The sequence below is a fragment of the Neoarius graeffei genome, chromosome 25 (genome assembly GCF_027579695.1).
Source record: "Neoarius graeffei isolate fNeoGra1 chromosome 25, fNeoGra1.pri, whole genome shotgun sequence".
Taxonomy (NCBI): domain Eukaryota; kingdom Metazoa; phylum Chordata; class Actinopteri; order Siluriformes; family Ariidae; genus Neoarius; species Neoarius graeffei.
In genome coordinates this window covers 50,932,580-50,953,850 of record NC_083593.1, presented here as the reverse complement: position 1 = coordinate 50,953,850, position 21,271 = coordinate 50,932,580, and the positions used below count along the sequence as shown (strand labels likewise).

Genomic DNA, 21,271 nt, shown 5'->3' with positions numbered 1-21,271 from the left:
TCTGTGCCATAAACCGTTATTTCTTCATGTCCAAAATGGCGGTCGCGTTTACGAAGGTCACGTGAGTGAAAAGGGTCTATATTTGTTTCAAAGTATTTAATTAATGTTTCTTTTAAGACACGCCCACTCACTCAGTGACCCGCCTACATTTTGTCTTTTAATACGATGGATTGAGAATAGAGGACCTGGCAACCTGAAGAAGAGCTTCTGAGCTCCAGCTCATCACAGGAGGGGGATTTGTTCATCGCGCCGCGTTTTAAACGCACAGCATCATCCTGAGTTGCGGAGATTCTGCTCTTTTCTGCTGGATTGGGAGAAACCCAGGGGCTGCTGCTGCTCTTCACTCGTTTCTCTTCGCCTTGTTTCCATGTGGAGGCTGCAATGAGGGAGACAGAGACCTCCATGGAGGAATCAGTGCAGCTCTGAAGAGGTAACCCACTGCAGCTGCTCTCACTCAGGCCTCATGCCAGGGCTTTCAGCTCTAATTGTATTTTAAGGCACAAATTAAAAGCAGGTTGTCTTCAGGATGCAGCCTGCAGCATATAATCAGATAGACAAGATTTACACGCATGACGTCATTACAGGCTGAGCTCCTGTTTCTTAAACTCATGAATATTCATGAATACGATCAGATATCAACATTTCGACACAGTGTATCAATGTATATGGTGTCGTTTCTTAAATCAAGACGCATCACAGTTCCTCATCAGCTGAAATTCTTATGTTATTTCGCAGTGAGACTTTTTTGGTTTTATTTATATGCAAATGAGATGTTGCCTCATTAAGCATGCGCACATTTGCATAGTCAACAAACCCAACCCAGAAATCTAGTCTGGTGGGTTTTTTTTTTTTAAATAAATTGCTGATGTAGAATTTTTCAAGTCTTTGTTCCTTTCTGAAGACTTTGTCACGTGAAATTTCCAGAACAGTTTGTTGGAGGAATTATTCCTTATTGTTCAACTTATATACTCCCTTTTAATTTTATAATTTTTCAATGTAAAATCTAGTATAAATCCAAGAATTAGGAAATATCCTGTGCGGTATCCTTCTAAGTAGAGATAGAAATTTATTTTTTTTTTCCTTTTGGTTGAGAACATCATAAACAGGAAGTGGTTTTCAAAATACAGTGTGGTTTAATGTATTTCCAGGAAACAAGCCTTTTATGGATATGACATGAGGTGATTTGGTACAAGTGGGTGGAGCTTAAAGCCTTTTATCAGAGTTAAGTTTCAGAGAATGTGGTGGTATTGAATGGACGAAAACAGTAACATTTAATGCTTTTTTTTTTTCATCTGTTGAGTTTGGAGTTTTGTTTTTGTCTTGTTAATTCTTTAAAAAAAACTGGATTTTTTTTTTTAAATTTTTTATAAACCAGAAATCTTAAAATGATTGACATGATGTAACATTGTTATTCCTACCTGTAATCACTTGCTTAAAGGAACAGTCCACCGTACTTCCATAATGAAATATGCTCTTATCTGAATTGAGACGAGCTGCTCCGTACCTCTCCAAGGTTTGCGCGACCTCCCAGTCAGTCAGACGCGCTGTCACTCCTGTTAGCAATGTAGCTAGGCTCAGCATGGCCAATGGTATTTTTTGGGGCTGTAGTTAGATGCGACCAAACTCTTCCGCGTTTTTCCTGTTTACATAGGTTTATATGACCAGTGATATGAAACAAGTTCAGTTACACAAATTGAAACGTAGCGATTTTCTATGCTATGGAAAGTCCGCACTATAATGACAGGCGTACTAACACCTTCTGCGTGCTTTGGCAGCACACTGATATCTGTATCAATGCGCTGCCGAGATATCAATGCGCTGCCGAAGCGCGCAGAAGGTGTTAGTACGCCTGTCATTATAGTGCGGACTTTCCATAGCATAGAAAATCGCTATGTTTCAATTTGTGTAACTGAACTTGTTTCATATCACTGGTCATATAAACCTATGTAAACAGGAAAAACGCGGAAGAGTTTGGTCTCATCTAACTACAGCCCCAAAAAATACCATTGGCCATGCTGAGCCTAGCTACATTGCTAACAGGAGTGACCGCGCGTTTGACTGTGTCTGACTAACTGGGAGGTCGCGCAAAGCTCGGATAGGTACGGAGCAGCTCGTCTCAATTCAGATAAGAGCATATTTCATTATGGAAGTACGGTGGACTGTTCCTTTAAATAATGAAACTGCTCTCACAGGTTAACTGCATGAGGGTCATTTCAGTGTTTTGAGGATGATCTCTGTCCCTCATCTCATTATCTGTAGCCGCTTTATCCTGTTCTACAGGGTCGCAGGCAAGCTGGAGCCTATCCCAGCTGACTACGGGCGAAAGGCGGGGTACACCCTGGACAAGTCACCAGGTCATCACAGGGCTGACACATAGACACAGACAACCATTCACACTCACATTCACACCTACGCTCAATTTAGAGTCACCAGTTAACCTAACCTGCATGTCTTTGGACTGTGGGGGAAACCGGAGCACCCGGAGGAAACCCATGCGGACACGGGGAGAACATGCAAACTCCGCACAGAAAGGCCCTCGCCGGCCACGGGGCTCGAACCCGGACCTTCTTGCTGTGAGGCGACAGCGCTAACCACTACACCACCGTGCCGCCATCTCTGTCCCTTTGACATTTTAATCAATAAAACGCACACAGGTTACAGATGTGTCAAAATCAATGTAGCTCCGTAATCAATTTCTGCATGTTCTCCATCGGTAAACACATTCAATATTTGATACTTTTTTTATTTTTTATAAATTATGAAAAAATCCTTTCAAAAGTTTGCAAAAAAGTAAAAATGGCATGTCCCTGAGCTTAGTCAAGGGACAACAAACAGGTTTTCTCTGAAAACGAGCTAGTATTTAAAAAAAAAAAAACGCACTATTTAAATGTTTTTCACACAAAATGAGATCATATTTTAAGACCCTAATGATAATTTCAATTTATATAGCGCCTTTCTCAAAACCCAAGGTTGCTTTACAATTATGGGGAACAAAAAAAAAGTGCAATTTTTTTTTTTTTTTTTTTTTTAAACTTGTCCTCCACGTCCTGTCAATGCTGTTATAATGGTGGTGTGTGTGTGTGTGGGGCTGGAAGTTGTAATCTGTTGCTTTAAGTCATGTGACCTTTGAAGAAGTCACCACTTTTTAAAGCATGTTTTTGTATATTTGGTCAATGAGGTCAAATGGAACTCAGCTTCAACCCTTATGCACTTAAATCATGCAGAAAGGAATAAAATCTCTTTTTTTTTTTTTTTTTAAATGAATAACTCTGAGTGCATGTGCTGCTTCACTACATGGCTAAATCTGCAAAAGATTTAGCCCATCTGCAGCAGTGAACACACGCGTGTGCGCGCACACACACCCAGAGCAGTGGGCAGCCACACTAGAGCAGCCAGGGAGCAGTCAGGGGTCAGGTACCTTTGCTCAAGGGCACTTCAGCTAAGGCCACCCCACATTAAAGGGGTACAAAATATAATATATACGGTTGCTGATGTGACAAAGTAACGTATTCTATCAAATTTATATACTAATAAACAATGAAATATCTTGGTAATTGTAAATATAATACTTTATACGCTAAACCGCACAAGAGTCGCCATTTTTAAAAGACCGTGACGTCAGCGCTACCCACTGCACTAGCGGAACTCTCCGAAATAGAGGAGATAAGCGTGTAATCATGGCGTCGGGCGCATCAAGTGAAAGCGACAGCTCTGTCGAATCATACGAAGAGATCCCGCAAGACACACTGCAAGCAGGCTATGGCTTAGAAGGGTACCAGTTTGAACCTAGGAGAGGTACTCTCGACTCCGGTGATGAAATAAGAGAAGAAAGCTCTGATGACGGCGAGGATGAGACTGATGCTGACCATGGGCATGGCGAGCGTGGGGCAGAGCGTCTGCGTGCAGGTGACACGGCGTGGTGCTCGTGCGGAAAATGTAACGTGGAGTTGCTCACGAGTCCAGCAGAATTTATTTGCTGCAATGAGATAGGCGCCACCCGTGGACTTGCGAAATCGTCGCAAGAGGCAGAAACAGGTATTTCACACGTGCTATTCCCAACCTCAATGAGCCAACACAACTGGGCACATACATACGTCATGAGTGTTACGCAGAGAAAATGAACGTGCATTCTGATTGGATAAAATTAATATCATGGCGGGCTGTTCAAACTGCGGAAATAGTTTGCTCGAGCTACTTTCAAAACACTATAACTTTCCAACCTTAGAACAAAAAACTTTTGTAAGTCTTGAATGAGGTTCGTTAATGTGTGTTTTGTTGTTATATTTACTCTATATATTGCCCTCTGTTCCCCTTTAACCTAACTGCATGTCTTTGGGGGAAACCCATGCAGACACGGGGAGAACATGCAAACTCCACACAGAAAGGCCCTCGCCGGCTGCTGGGTTCGAACCCAGAACCTTCTTGCTGTGAGGCGACAGCGCTAACCACTACACCGCCTAATGTTCTGTGTTGAATGGCAGTGCTGTGGCATTTTAAACAGAAAGCCTTCCTTAATCATTCTATAATGCGCTATAGAACTTTTTTTTGTAACCTGGCATATAATGCGGCGGCAGGGGGATATAGCTATCGCTCTGTCCTGTAAACATTTTAGTTTCCTGAGCATAATTCAAACTATTAGTTTTTTTTTTTCTTCCCTCCCCCATCAAGCTTCAGTTATGTTAAGTGACTACTTGGGAAAATTTGGAGTGGGGTTTCATGTGGGGTGGGGTGTATGTCCTCTCCTGATGACTTTTGTTCAACCCTGTTAATGTCTCAAACCCTCTAACCCTGTTAGTGCGCTCTTGTTGCCGTTGCTGGGACGCCAGAATGCTGAAGTTAATTAACAGTAATTTTCTTAATTTAATGACTTGAAATCTAAACGTGTGCGCGCGCGACACACACACACACACAGGGTTAGTCAAAATTATGTTTACGCTTAAATGGTAGAAACCATTTATTCACAAAACGTACATCATATGTGCAAGATCATTTACAGAACGGTCTCAACCTGTTCACCATCGTGTTCAACACACAAAAACCAGTGAATAACGGTACCATTTAAAGCCCGGGCACATGTTTCGCAGGGAATAGATGATACCACAGGCCTTATTCTGTCCTTGAGGTCGTTGATATCATGAACTTTCCTGCTATACATGCGCTCCTTCACCATACTCCATAACCAGAAGTCGCAGGGCGTCAAATCAGGGGAGTGTGGAGTCCACGGCAATGGTCCACCGCGACCTATCCATCGACCTGGAAATGTGTGTAATAATCGATGAGTGTTAAAATAACTTTGACTTATGTGGGATTTTTTTTTTTTTTTTTTGATGGTATGGTACTCGTCTTAACAGCAGAGACGCCGTGACGGTACAGGGCAAGGAGAGATGCTGACCTGTGAGAAAGCAGCAGGGAGGAGGGGGGGCAGGACGGGGTGGGGGGAAGAAGAGCAGTTTTGAGTTGAGTGTGAGAGAACAGAGACTGAAATGCATAAGCACAGCACCTAAGGCCCTGTCCACACGGCAATGGATTCAGGTGAATCTGATAAAATTGCTTATCGTTTCGACCTGGCGTCCACACGGCACCGGCGTTTTGGGTGCCCCAAAATGAAATCTTTTGAGAACGGGTTCCAGAGTGGAAAAATCTGGCAACGGTGCCGTTGCGAAGTCGTCTGGATGAATAGAACGGATTTGTTTACAATGACGTCACAACCACATGACTGTCAGTGCTTCACGCCAGGTAGAAGTGTAACGAACTCTATGCGAGTTGTCAACAAATCCTATAACTTGGTTCATGAAACGCGCTTACAAAATATTTTCACTGTGAATATTTATTGTGTAATGGTGCAAAGTGAGAGAGAGAGAGAGTGAGAGAATAGCCCTTAGGGCAGAGTCTTTAGTCCAAACACTGCGGAAGCAGTACCAAACCGCGCACCGCCCGTGCGCTTAACAAAAACAATCCCGCCAGCAAAAATAGGAAAAAAAAAAAAGAGCGATCTCACGTCTTCAGATGTTGGTTTAAGTCCGACAATACATTCCTCAAAAAGGGTGTAGAAGAACAAAGTAATCCATCAACGTGTAGCATTCAATTTATTCCGGACCATTAAAGAATTCTGGAGGATATCAGAATGTTGGCGTACCGGCTTCCATCTACCCCCATTCATTCCTCTTTCTGCGTCTTTCATTTTACACTACTGATTAATAATCAAAACTTTATGTGGCTGATGCTACAGAAGAAGGGGTTTATGCGCATGCGTCTACTTCTTCTATTGTTCTGGTGTCTCCGATGGGACCGTCTTACAGCGCACGTAGAGGTGTGGCATGTGTATTGCATCGTTTTCAGCAAGCGTTGCATTGCCATATGGACCTGATATTTTACTGATCTGTTGCCCATGTGGACGCGATATTTAAAAAAAAAAATCTCGTTGCCGTTGTCGTGTGGACGTAGCCTAAATCTAAATTCAAGAGATCTCACCTGTATTCTGGGGGGAAAAAAAACAAACACTTATTGTTTAGGTTCAGACAAAGGGATGTAGGAAGGAAAAGCTTTCTTCTTTTAAACCAAAGAAAACCTGGAAAAGGCGATGAGGAAGAGAAGGAAAAGTTCAGGACAATTCAGTCCGTCACGCCATAAAACAGACTCTCCAAGGACGAGAGGGACACACATCCTCCTGATTTTCAAAAGAGCAATTTTATCACAATTAATCTTTTATTTAACCATTGAGATTAAAAATGTATATTTTTCAAGAACGCCAAGAGAGCAGCAAACGCTGTTCCAACAATAAAATACAGACTGACAAATCCAGCTGTCACACATTACAAATAAGTGAAAATACTGTAATAGACAGTTTCTATACAGTCCAAGATCACGGATAAACACGAACAATTTCGGAATGATTCCAGAGCAGTCGCATTGACCGAAAGTGCTGTTTTGTCGATCCATTAAAATGGACCTAAATTCCCTCGTAGTAACCATCTGTGTCAATTTCACTTCCTTCTGTACATTAATCCAGGAGAAATGAGCAGCACGTTTAAAAGGTTTTGTGCAGAATTCTGTTCTGGCTCTAGGAACAAACACTTGCAATCTATCGTCAGAGCACAGGCCATATTGATTTTGGTTTTTACACATGCAGTTGATGCATTGATTAATGAAATGCATGGATTTCAGGGGGGAAAAAAGTGCAAACAAACTAGAAATGAAATGGAGAAGTGGTTAATTTGAACGCTCATAGCTGCAAAAATAATTCAGAAGGACAAGCTGTAAGCATGTGGACAGATGAAGCTCATCCTTTGCAGAAAATGCTCCGGTGAATTTTTTCCAGATCAAGTCAAATGAGTGAAATTCCACCGTATAGCTGAAGGGATTAAAAATGGTGACTTGGCTGTTTATGAAAGAGTCGACGTGAATTTTTAGCCGAGGATGCACAAGTATCTGTTTTCTTAGAATCTGTTCTCCTGTCCTCGTCCATTCTGGGTCATGCAGCCAACATCTCTGACACACTTATGTGTAAGCTGCATGGAAAGTTAGGATTTGTGATGGAGAAGATAGCTGTTGTAATACTTGAGACTGGTCTTGGTCTCAAGACCACCTTTTATGAAGGTTTTGGTCTTGTCTCTGAATCGACCACGTTTTTAATGAGTCTTGTCTCAGTATTGGACATGGAGGACTTGGGATTTAATTTCACGACCGGTCAAGACCACAACTGCAGGGATTTTATTAAATTGCCAGTGCGTTGTCTGTCTGATTTATTTGTTAACATCGTTACTGTGATTGGATGTAAAATTTCCTGCTTCAGATGTGACCAATAAAGTGACCCCTCTCGCTAATCTGAGATGATTCTTCTTAACGGCTGGGGTTTTTTTGTTTTTGTTTTTTCCTTCCCCTCTCTGCTTTCTTCTCGCACACTGGTCTGGTCTTGGTCTTGACTCGCTCTCACCCTGCCTTGACTTGATCTCAACCCCTCAAAGTCTTTGGTCTTGTCTTGGTCCCAATACACTTTGGTCTTGACTTGGTCTCACCCTGCTTTGGTCTTGATCTCAACCCCTCAAAGTCTTGGTCATGACTTGGTCTTGCTTTAGGTGGTCTTGACTACAACACTATCTCCTAATGTGAACCATTCTGGAAATCCTTACTGCAGGCTAAAACCTGCATGAATGGAGAGTGCAAGGAATCCAGATTGCGAAGAATTTCAATCAGCAAACCTCTTGAGGAATTTCACCTGAGTTGCTGTGACACAATGGATGAAAAATGGTCTCGTTGAGCTGTTCATCTGCATGCTTGCAAAATTCAAAAAGTATCCACTCAACGTTCATCAGCTGTTCTCTTTTTGCCAAGAACTCAACAGGAATCTTGTGCCATCTGAAGCTATGCGGCACAGAACTCTTCATGCAAGTAAGTACAGCAGAGAAATTCAAGTTGTGCTTTTTTGGTGGCCCTCATGAGCAGGCAACACTCCATCCAGGTGAGGTGTAATGGATGTAGAAGAAGGTGAACTAGGTGGTTTTTTTTTTTTTTTTTTTGATCTCCTAATAACACTGAAAGGTCCATCTTGCTGTGTCCACGCTACACTTGGTTACGGTCCCTGAACCAGTACAGATAAACACAACTTCTTTGTGTTCTGCAGAACACTAGAGAAAAAGCACTTCAAGGCAGGAACATGGACGTTTTTGAAGCCAATCATGGCAATGGAGTGTGTAATGGTGTTGGGGTCAGCACTGGGCATGATGTACCTAATGCAATGGAACCCTTCAAGGCTCTTGATAAGATAACACCTGTAAATCTGTTCTGTGTGACAAGTGAGGTAATTAATGATCCTGAAGAAAACATGCTATCTGTTCCATCAACATCCATATCAAGTTGTACCAGCACAGCTGATATCGTCATATGCACTACTGCAAAGGTACTCCAGTGCACTTGTTGCAACACACAGGAGTGCACTTTCAAGGAGACTAAAGCATCTTCCTGTTCATGAGAAATTCAATTTGATAGCCAAGATTTATTATTATGGCCAGGTTCTTGCCTGAACTGACAGTCCCATCAGTTTTTCTTTGGCTAATCAGACAAGGTACACCACCACACTTGCTGGAGCTGTTGGGGGTTCAGTGCCTTGCTCAAGGGCACTTGAGCCCATCTTGCTGGTTCAGGGAATCAAACCAGCACCCTTTTGGTCCCAAAGCTGTTTTTCTAACCATTTAGCCATCGCTTCCCCAAGAAGTACTTGGAAAATGGTGCATTGGAAAATATGAGGGCGAGATCTGTCCCCTGGAGTAATTATGGCCCCAGAAGAAGGCTATGCACAAGTGAAATGTTTGCACTGTATAAGATCAAACTGGGGCGGCACGGTGGTGTAGTGGTTAGCGCTGTCGCCTCACAGCAAGAAGGTCCGGGTTCGAGCCCCGTGGCCGACGAGGGCCTTTCTGTGCGGAGTTTGCATGTTCTCCCCGTGTCCGCGTGGGTTTCCTCCGGGTGCTCCGGTTTCCCCCACAGTCCAAAGACATGCAGGTTAGGTTAACTGGTGACTCTAAATTGACCGTAGGTGTGAATGTGAGTGTGAATGGTTGTCTGTGTCTATGGCTACGTTTACATTAGACCGTATCTGTCTCGTTTTCTTCGTGGATGCACTGTCCGTTTACATTAAACCGCCTGGAAACGCCAGGAAACGGGAATCCGCCAGCGTCCACGTATTCAATCCAGATCGTGTCAGCTCCGGTGCTGTGTAAACATTGAGAATACGCGGATACGCTGTGCTAAGCTCTAGCTGGCGTCTCATTGGACAACGTCACTGTGACATCCACCTTCCTGATTCGCTGGCGTTGGTCATGTGACACGACTGCTGAAAAACGGCGCGGACTTCCGCCTTGTATCACCTTTCATTAAAGAGTATAAAAGTATGAAAATACTGATGCAAATACTGATGCAAATACTGATGCAAATACTGATGCAAATACTGCCCATTGTGTAGTTATGATTGTCTTTAGGCTTGCCATCCTTCCACTTGCAAGTAGTAAGTGATATGCGCTGGGATCACACACACAGCGGCTCAGTCCCGAATCGTGGCTCGTGCACTTCACTCGCGTGCTGTGTGAGCTGCGCAGGGCCGGAGTGCGCACCCTCCAGAGGGCACTCGCTGTTCAGGGCGGAGTGATTTGGAGCGCAGGATGCCTGCGGAGCCGAGCGTATCCGTGTATTGGCGTTGCTGTGTGCACGCAAATCGTGTATTGGTGTTGCTGTGTGCACGCTAATCATTTTAAAAACGTTAATCTGATGATCCGCTGATACGGTCTAATGTAAACATGGGCATAGTGTCAGCCCTGTGATGACCTGGCGACTTGTCCAGGGTGTACCCCGCCTTTCGCCCGTAGTCAGCTGGGATAGGCTCCAGCTTGCCTGCGACCCTGTAGAACAGGATAAAGCGGCTACAGATAATGAGATGAGATGAGAAGATCAAACTGCATCTTCTTGCATGCCTCTTCATTAAGGGAAGACCAGATATTAATTCCAACACCAAGGTCTGTTACAGCGTCTGTGTGGAAGTTGACCGAGACACACAGTCCAGTCTGAGCTACAAAATTAAAGATTAGCATTTCGGGGAGGAAGTGAAGAGTTACCTGAAATATTTTTCCTACATTTTCCCCCCCCCATCAGTTTTCTAGTTGATGTCTTTTTGAATGATTGATGAAATTGGCTGAAACTTAGTTTTTACTTAATTCATCACATTTTTAGAAAATTATTTTGATGTTTTATAAAATTTCATTTGATGGCCGAATTTAAATGTTACATTTCAAGCATTAATGTTTAAAATATTTCCATGTTTTGAAATGTGCATTATTAATAATGAAACCTCTAAATACTGTAGTTTTTGTTATGCAGGTTCATTAGAATTTGATTCTTTAGAATTTCTTAAGAATTTCTCATGTTTTGATTGCAAATAATGTCATCATGTTGTTCAGACCGTTTTAAACTATATCTAAATATTCAATAATATCACATCAGAATAAACTAATAGGAAAATGAAGTGTACTTTGTTGCCGACTTGATCTCATGCCATAGGTATAACCCAAGCGTCAACTGTTATTTACAAATATTTAGGAATATAATATTTTGCCAATATTCACAAAAATAATTGGGTATTAAAAATAAAACAGGAATATTATGCAAGCTGTAGCCATGTCTCATTTAAAATCCTAGCAGACTTGATGGCATTTTCTTGAAAGATTCAGGGCCCCAGGTGTGTCCTTTAATATTAAAAAGGTGACACATTCCTTTTCCACAAGCTGAAACCGTTCCCTGAGGTATTAAGGAAATGTCTGTGGCATTCTTTGGTTAAAATACCACAAGGATAAAACACCACCGCTCCTCCTCACCCTGTCTAAACGGCCCTGTTCCCTCCGCCAAGGGGGGGGAATTCTGGTTTATCTCTGTCTGTATCTCCATCCGGTGGCACGGTGGTGTAGTGGTTAGCGCAGTCACCTCACAGCAAGAAGAAGGTCCGGGTTCGAGCCCCGTGGCCGGCGAGGGCCTTTCTGTGCGGAGTTTGCATGTTCTCCCCGTGTCCGCATGGGTTTCCTCCGGGTGCTCCGGTTTCCCCCACAGTCCAAAGACATGCAGGTTAGGCTAACTGGTGACTCTAAATTGACCGTAGGTGTGAATGTGAGTGTGAATGGTTGTCTGTGTCTATGTGTCAGCCCTGTGATGACCTGGCGACTTGTCAAGGGTGTACCCCGCCTTTCGCCCGTAGTCAGCTGGGATAGGCTCCAGCTCCCCTGCAACCCTGTAGGACAGGATAAAGCGGCTAGAGATAATGAGATGAGAATGAGCTGTATCTCCATCCGTCCAAAACGCCCTTTTTATCAGCAACCACAAATCCTAGCCACTTGGTACCAAACTTCAGCTTGGGGTTCTATACCGTTTTCAGGTCTGTCGCATATCAACTTCCTGTTTCCTGACAATGTATTTATGAAACATGGTGTGGATTTTAATGTTATTTCAAGATGGCAGTTTCCCAGGATGCTATTTGAAATCCCTGGGGAGAGACACTGCTCTTTACTTACTTGTTTCAGGGTCAATTATTTCTTGAAGTCATCATTCATAATAAGTGTCCTATTCCTTCGATCGCTTGCGTTCTGATCTAAGCGAGAGTGGTGGTGGTGGGGGGGGATACGCAAGTTAGAGCCCTGCACTCCCGCGGGAGTCCCGCGGGACCCGAAGCAAAGCAGTGCGGCGCGGGACAGATTTTGAAAGCTCATTGCGGGCGGGGGAGTGCACAATGCAGGAGCGGGCGGGATAGGTGATAAGCTGCAGTCCCGCTAACTAAAAAACGTGTTTAAAATAAAATGTATAAATGATTAATTTATGTCTATCATATATAATTTGTGCTGGATATTTTATTTGGCATTAATAAAAACATTTTAAGATGCCTAAATTTGCGGATGTGGTCTAATCTCGCGTACGTTTCCGATTCCTTTCCGCTCTTCCGTGTTTGAGATCTCCGATCATGGCAGAAGAGCAGAGCTCCTCTAGTGAAGCTCACAATGGGTATCTCTGTAAAGCCTCAGCTGCACATGCCGCCTGGCAACGCGCACCCTCGCTATGTGCGCTAGGTGAAGGATCGGTCAGTGGAGAGCTCAGCTAAGCTCAGCACGTTTAATTCCCCAAGCCAATGACAAGAACTTTCGTGAGAAATAACACGAACGTCTGCATCATGCGGGATTTGCGGGCGGGAGCGGGACAAAATATGGCAGGCGGGAGCAGGACTGAAAATTCTGTCCCGCGCAGACCTCTAACGTAAGTGAGCAGCAGTAGCTCACAGTTGATCTTGTTTGAGTCTGTGCCCCTTTAAATGATAATGAGGCACTGTTCACCTCACACCCATGTTCCACCAGCCAATCAGGTAGTACTTTTCCTCAGGAATATTCATTAGCAAAGGCAGTTCTCAAGCCAGGAGTGAAGATACTCAGATGAGGGGGCGGGATTATTCTAATGAGTTCTGCTTGTGACCTAGAAAGAGGAGCCGAATCTGAACGGCTTGGTGGTGTTGAAGCTTGTGTTTTCTGAAACTGGCAGAACAAAATAAACTGACTGGGTGTCTGATTTCAGAGTTTGGTTGGTAGGCTCCAGATAGACTAACGTATGTTCACAAGCACTGAAAAAGTAATGTTTTTCTTTCTCCTTTTAAGACCATAACTAACTACAGGTAGTCGTCGACTTAGACTGCGTTTGGTTCCGACTGACCGGTCGTAAACCGAGCTGGTCGTAAGTCGGCCTATGTTAAATGAACGTAAGTATATTGTGATGTGTAATGGTATTGTAATCATCTTAAAGTCTTATTTTATCAACATTTTCTTATTTCATTACCTTGGCTCATTATTTGGTTTAAGTCAAACACTGCATACTACACTGCGTACAGGACAATTCGTTTAATATGTGCAAAACAAAAAATATGAAATACAGGTGTGAAAAATAAACATTTTAGTTTATAACATACCAAAATACAAATGTAAAACATAGCAAAATACGAAATTTAGTGACCGCTGGCATCACTGGTGCTTGGCTGTGGGTCGTCTACGTCATCAGCTGTTGCAGCGCTCGGGCTGGCGGGAGCATTTGCTCATTTCATAAGCCAGGAGCTGGGGTGGAAACTGTATGACGGAGCGCGAGAGAGACTGCGCGTGTGCCTGGAGCTGGGGCGGAAACTGTCGTACGCGGCGAGAGGCGCTGCCGGGAGCTGGGGCGGAAACCGTCGTACGCGGCGAGAGGCGCTGCCGGGAGCTGGGGCGGAAACTGTCGTACGCGGCGAGAGGCCTTGCCTGGAGCTGGGGTGGAAACTGTATGACGGAGTGCGAGAGAGACTGCACGTGTGCCTGGAGCTGGGGCGGAAACTGTCGTACGCGGCGAGAGGCGCTGCCGGGGGCGAGAGGTGCTGCCGGGAGCTGGGGGCAGAAACTGTCGTACGCGGCGAGAGGCGCCGCCGGGAGCTGGGGCGGAAACTGTCGTACGCGGCGAGAGGCGCCGCCGGGAGCTGGGGGCGGAAACGGTCGTATGCGGCGAGAGGCGCCGCCGGGAGCTGGGGGCGGAAACGGTCGTACGCGGCGAGAGGCGCCGCCGGGAGCTGGGGGCGGAAACGGTCGTACGCGGCGAGAGGCGCCGCCGGGAGCTGGGGGCGGAAACGGTCGTACGCGGCGAGAGGCGCCGCCGGGAGCTGGGGGCGGAAACGGTCGTACGCGGCGAGAGGCGCCGCCGGGAGCTGGGGGCGGAAACGGTCGTACGCGGCGAGAGGCGCCGCCGGGAGCTGGGGGCGGAAACGGTCGTACGCGGCGAGAGGCGCCGCCGGGAGCTGGGGGCGGAAACGGTCGTACGCGGCGAGAGGCGCCGCCGGGAGCTGGGGGCGGAAACGGTCGTACGCGGCGAGAGGCGCCGCCGGGAGCTGGGGGCGGAAACGGTCGTACGCGGCGAGAGGCGCCGCCGGGAGCTGGGGGCGGAAACGGTCGTACGCGGCGAGAGGCGCCGCCGGGAGCTGGGGGCGGAAACGGTCGTACGCGGCGAGAGGCGCCGCCGGGAGCTGGGGGCGGAAACGGTCGTACGCGGCGAGAGGCGCCGCCGGGAGCTGGGGGCGGGAACTGTATGACGGAGTGCGAGAGAGACTGCACGTGTGCCTGGAGCTGGGGCGGAAACTGTCGTACGCGGCGAGAGGCGCTGCCGGGGGCGAGAGGTGCTGCCGGGAGCTGGGGGCAGAAACTGTCGTACGCGGCGAGAGGCGCCGCCGGGAGCTGGGGGCGGAAACTGTCGTACGCGGCGAGAGGCGCCGCCGGGAGCTGGGGGCGGGAACCGTCGTACGCGGCGAGAGGCGCCGCCGGGAGCTGGGGGCGGGAACCGTCGTACGCGGCGAGAGGCGCCGCCGGGAGCTGGGGGCGGGAACCGTCGTACGCGGCGAGAGGCGCCGCCGGGAGCTGGGGGCGGGAACCGTCGTACGCGGCGAGAGGCGCCGCCGGGAGTTGGGGGCGGGAACCGTCGTACGCGGCGAGAGGCGCCGCCGGGAGCTGGGGGCGGGAACCGTCGTACGCGGCGAGAGGCGCCGCCGGGAGCTGGGGCGGGAACCGTCGTACGGTCAGCTGGGAAACACTTGCCAATCATAACCAGACGGTTGTAAAGTCGAACGGTCGTAAGTCGACGACTACCTGTATATGGGGAAAGTAGCTTTTGATCAATTAATTATTTGCTGCTTGTTTACTTGGGGACTATGAAAGTGATGGGGGAATTTTTTTTTTTTTTTTGGGGTCATCTTCTTTAACGCTACTAATTCATATAACCATATGTCCATAAGAGGGTTGACGTATGAATGCAAGAAAACCTGAAAAATTAATATTACAACATGCTGAGATGGCCCAATAGGGGTTTTTCCTAATAGTCCTGCATGTTCAGTGAAAAAAGAGTAATAACTTTTTTTTTTTTTCAAAATCAGAAACGTCCCCCAGCGCTGAAATGACCCATGCTACTAGCAGTATCCTGCAGCAATATTGTAATTGTTTGCCACTTAAAGTTCTGTACAGTCCCGGAAACTGGTACAGTAGATATTCATTATGTTGGTTTTGTTAATTTCCTTTTATGAAAATAAATTTTCTTCTTTCAGGCTACAAACATCTCATCGTAACAGTTTCTTAAAGGCGACCAAACATGCCTCATTTGTACCCTTTTTTTTAAATTAGAACATGGAGGATATAATGTGTTGTTAAAATCTCATTAAAGCTGCATGATTAGATGTGAAAGACGAGTGTGAAACAACTAAAGATCCGTTTCCAATTATTCTGCCACAGAAAAAGAAAAGATCAAAGAAATCATTAAAGGGTCAATATTTCCATGACAGTATTCGTGTCCATGTAGGTAAACTTTGTGTGCACACACTCCTACTGCAGGATCCTATGATGGTGTATATAGGATTTAACATTAATTTAGCTCACACTAATCTGAATAAGACTTGTTTGAATTCAACATGAAACTAAGACTACGTTCAGACTGCACCCTGAAACAACCCATATCCGATTTTTTTGCCCATATGCGACCTGTATCCGATTTGTTATTGACAATCTGAACGACACAGATCCGATTTTTTCACATGCGACCCAGGCCGCTTGGATATGTGGTCCTAATTCCGATGCATATCCGATATTTTCACATGCGACTGCAGTCTGACCGGACAGGTCGCATTCATGCGACCTACACATCATCAACAAGAGACAAACGTCACTATTCTGCGTTGGCTAATCCCGCCTCTTTGGTGGAAAACAACAACATTTGTACAGTTTTCAGAATTTAAATAGACTTTTATAGAATTGATCAAGCTAATGGTGGATTTGGTAGAGACCTGGATGTTTATCTGTTAGCCTGATTAAATAAAACAGTTTCTATAACTGATTTATAACTTAAACCATCCTGTATTACAAGATTGTTCTGGAAATTTCCAGTAATTTGACACCTTCGGTCTCATTACTCTGCATTACATTAATCAGATTATTGTGTGAGTTCCGCCGCCGCCACAAAAACCACATCGCCAGGTCTCGCCTCATCTCCATAGCAAACTGCACTGGTGTTTCTGCACCTTGAGCCAGCGCTGAGAGAAGTTGCAGAATTCAGCTGGCTATAAACAATCTAAATAAATATTTATAAAAATGTAGAAAAAGTTTATTAATATGACGAAATAAATATGTGCAAATTATTAAGCCTGAATTAAGAGTTTGGTAATACAGCGGCCGTATCCCAAATGACCGCCTACTGAAGCTCGAGTGCACTATACAGAGTTTAAAAATCCATTACTTCCTAGTAACATGTAGTGCACTTATATAGAAATTAGAGAGACATTTAGGAGTCAACCCTCGTTACCAGGCTACACGTTTTCATTTCAGTTCAGAAACAAAAAAACACACACGAGACCTCACACTTTAACCAGATAATTAAACAAACAAAAAAGAAATCATTAAACTTGAAGAGTGCGCTTTTTTTTTTTGTTTACGTATTACGTAGATGTGCTTATTACGTGTCAATTTGCGCATGCGGGACACTTTTGGGTTGTTTTCCGTTCATATTGGAGATCACATACAAGTCTCATATAATTGGTAATGTGAACGGCCTAACAAAAAAATCGGATTTCACAACAAATCGGATATGGGCCGTTTCAGGTTGCAGTCTGAACGTAGTGTAATTGTCTGGTTTGCATGAAGATGATGTACAAAAATTTGGCAAAACTTTTGTAATGGTTTTAGTACGATATATAAAATATAATAATATGAAATGGTGGCTCAGCAGGTAAGGCTTTGGGTTACTGATCTGAAGGTTATGGGTTCAAGCCCCAGCACTGACAAGTTGCCACTGTTGGGCCCTTGAGCAAGGCCCTTAACCCTCTCTCTGCTCCAGGAGCACGGTCATGCACCCCCTTGTTGTATATCGCCCTGGATAAGTGTCTGCTAAATGCCTGTAATGTCATATTTGCACAGCTACAGGATTATGGTTGAATTTGTAACAATCAAACATGCAGTTTGTGGTACTTTTATTGTGAATTATACCACAGCACTGCTAAAATATTGTTCAAAACCTGATTGGTCAGAAGGTGTTGAATAATTTTCTGGATCAGCAGCTCTGACGGCCGTAAGGTTGATATTAATGCACTTGTTCTAATACAGTCCATCATCATTCCTATAGTAACTATGCTGGACGTTCTACATAATCTGATTTAAAATGTTTTGGGGTTTTTTTGGCTGTTCCTGTTTGGGGGTCCCCAAAGTGGATAATGTCCCTCCATCTCCTCCTGTCCTCTGTATTGTTTTCTGACCCACCAACCATCCTCATGTCCTCTTTCACCACATCAATAAATCTTATTTTTTGCTCTTCCTTTTTTCCTTCTGCCTGGCAACTCCATCTCCAGCATCCGGTTCCCAGTTATACCCCGGCTCTCTCTCCTCTGTACGTGTCCAAACCATCTCAATCTTGCCTCTCTCACTCACTCACTTTTGCCGCTTTTCCACTACCAACGCGGCTGAGTTGGGCTGAGCCGTGCCGTGCTGAGTTGGGCTGAGTCGAGCTGAGTGGGGCTGTTGGAGTTGCATTTCGACTACAACCGCGCTGAACCGTGCTGGCTGGAAGTGGGTGGACACAATGGGTGGAGTTAGCGAAAGTGGGTGGACATCACGTGATGTCGTTAGGCAGCGCAAACAGTGACATCAGTGATCTTTTAAGCGGTAGTCTCACGACCCGGATAGTAAACAATAAACATGGAGTCGTTAGTGTTGCTGGTCTTGGTGCTGTGGCTTGTTGTCACCGATAACGCCAACAGATACTGGCAAGAGCGTATAGATGAGGCGAGGCGCATAAGGCTTCAGAAATTCTCGTAATTCGTAATTATTCTTCTTCCGGGTTTACGGTGTTTACAGATCCCAGCGTGCTCGCGGGGCGTGTGTGGGCGTGTGAGGACACTCCTCCTCACCAATCAGTGCACAGGGGAGTGTCTCCTCACGCCCCTAGCCCCACTCGGCTCGCTTCAGCCCCACTCCAAAACCGTGCGAGTTTTGGGTGCTAAGCAGGGCTGAAGCGAGCTGAGTCGTGCTGCTCTGAGGTAGTCGAAACGTGAGCCGTGTCGGGCTGAAGTGAGCTGAAAAAGGGTAGTGGAAAAGGGCCATTTGTCTCCAAGCTGTCCTACATGTCCTGTTCCTCTAATATACTCATTTCTAATCCTGTCCAACTTTATCACTGCCAGTGAGCATCTCAACATCAACTCTGCTACTTCCAGGGTGTGTAATTGGTGATATTTTGATATTTAACATTTCTGTAAGGTGTCTCCATTTCAGCGTTTTGTAACATTCAAATGTAAAGCTGGTGGAATGATGACTTGGTTTTTTGTAGTTGTTATAATATGAGCGAGAACGTAAACCAGATGTTTCACAGACGCTCAACAACTTCATCTCATTATCTCTAGCCGCTTTATCCTGTTCTACAGGGTCGCAGGCAAGCTGGAGCCTATCCCAGCTGGCTACGGGCGAAAGGCGGGGTACACCCTGGACAAGTCGCCAGGTCATCACAGGGCTGACACATAGACACAGACAACCATTCACACTCACATTCACACCTACGCTCAATTTAGAGTCACCAGTTAACCTAACCTGCATGTCTTTGGACTGTGGGGGAAACCAGAGCACCCGGAGGAAACCCACGCGGACACGGGGAGAACATGCAAACTCCGCACAGAAAGGCCCTCGCCGGCCACGGGGCTCGAACCCGGACCTTCTTGCTGTGAGGCGACAGCGCTAACCACTACACCACCGTGCCGCCCCCGCTCAACAACTTGTAACTGTAAATGGATAAAGTATCATTCTTTTAATTTTTAAAAAAAAATGAATCATTTGGAATTATTGCTGCATGTTAAGATGAATAGGATGTTTGGGGTGCTGACATCACACCGTCTTTTGGATTTAGTTTTTGATTATTTTCTTTTGATATCACACCACATCATGCTCTTTGCATCAGTATTAATGCATGTTCTGCCCTTTTTTTTTTTTTTTTTTTAATTATGGCCAGGTTAACTGCCCAAACTGATAATCACACCATTTAGTTTTTCTTTCTCTAATCAGACACGAGGTACACCACCACACTTGCCTGAGCAGTTGGGGGTTAAACGCCTTGCTCAAGGGCACTTCAGCCAGTCCTGCTGGTCCAGGGAATTGAACTAGCAACCTTTTGGTCCCAAAGCTGTTTCTCTAACCATTAGGCCATGGCTTCCCCGTAAATTATGTAATAAAATGATCTCCGCTCTTTCAAAAATGTTCAGTTATTGTCTTTTTGGTTAACAAGTTTAATTTGTATCAAACCATCCTGCTATATATCTAGCTGGACTTTACTTTTTGTTTGCATTTCACAAAAGACTATACTCGCGCCTACTATATGATCTTAGCATGCAAGCTCAGTGATTGATTTGGTTATGCAAATGAGGCTAACCATGTCTGTGATGGAAAGCGTTGGCATCACTTTGCGTGACATTATTTCTGTGTTCCCCTTCCCCGCCCAGCATTAATCTACGTACGCTCACCGGCCACTTTAATAGCAACTTGTTCTTGACTCTAAGATTCCTGTTCTTCACAGGCGTGGAACCCAATGTGATCATCTGCTGTTGCATGCTGAGATGCTTTTCTGCTCACCCCGGTTGTTATGAGTTGCTCTATCCTTCCTGGGAGCTCGAACCAATCTGGCCATTTTCCTCTGACCTCTCTTATCAACAAGGCGTTTGTTTCCATCCACAGAACTGTCACTCATTCACTCATGCCCCTTTTCCACCAAAGCAGTTCCAGGGCTGGTTCGGGGCCAGTGCTTAGTTTGGAACCGGGTTTTCTGTTTCCACTGACAAAGAACTGGCTCTGGGGCCAGAAAAACCGGTTCCAGGCTAGCACCAACTCTCTGCTGGGCCAGAGGAAAGAACCGCTTACGTCAGCGCGGGGGCGGAGTTGTTAAGACCAACAACAATGACAAGACCGCGAAAGATCGCCATTTTTAAGCGACGAGAAGCAGCAGCTGTACAAACGCGAAGTCATCCATTATTATTATTATTGTTGTCGTCAGGGGCGCCGCTCGGGGGGGAAAGTTAGGACAATTCTAAGGGCCTGGCACTGACAGGGGGGCCTGTGAGGGATATTAATATTATTTTAACAGTATTGCCTTGTGTAAGTTTTTGAAATGAAATATTTCATTTCATCTGTTAAAATATGCAAATTATACATGGTTATGATTTGCTATAACATTTTTCTTGAATTATTTATGATATTGTCATTTCATCCCTCCACCCTTTTTACTAATGGTACAGTGTGATTCTGGGCGCGGGACCGTGAAATGTGTAGCTCCGTGTGCGCAGCGTCGCTATTAGCGCAGCTTAGATCAGCTGGCAGTTTTTCTATGTGCGCAACAGAGGTGAACATTCTAGAAGCTGCTAAGCAGGAGCAGGTGTGATGAATTATGAAGTCCGGATATCACACTGTGTGTGAAAAAAAAAAAAAATCACCTTTTTTCATAGGTATCTTTATTGTATAATTAAGTCTAGATGTTTTGCCATTGTTCATGTGTGGATTTATTGATACTGTTGCTAAGTATTTAACTTGAATATTTGAACATTTGCTGTGTTTTCTAATAAATATGTGTGATGCCTAAAAGAAACCAAAAACACTGAGTGGATTTCTTGCAGTGCACTCTGTAATTGTATCAAAAAACTAGTGTAGTTATTCATCAAGGCGTACACTTGATCACATAC

At 45.2% G+C, this 21,271-nt stretch overlaps 1 protein-coding gene across 2 annotated transcripts in view; it reads left to right on the top strand.

Annotated features, from left to right (window-relative positions):
* Nucleotides 1-221: 221 nt before the first annotated feature.
* The window catches only part of atp6v0a2a (ATPase H+ transporting V0 subunit a2a), a 54,527-nt gene continuing 33,477 nt past the window's right edge, over nt 222-21,271 (top strand). For both annotated transcript variants that reach the window (XM_060909237.1, XM_060909236.1), the window contains exon 1: nt 222-430. The gene's annotated coding sequence lies outside the window, so the exon portion shown is untranslated. The remainder of the gene's footprint in view (nt 431-21,271) is intronic.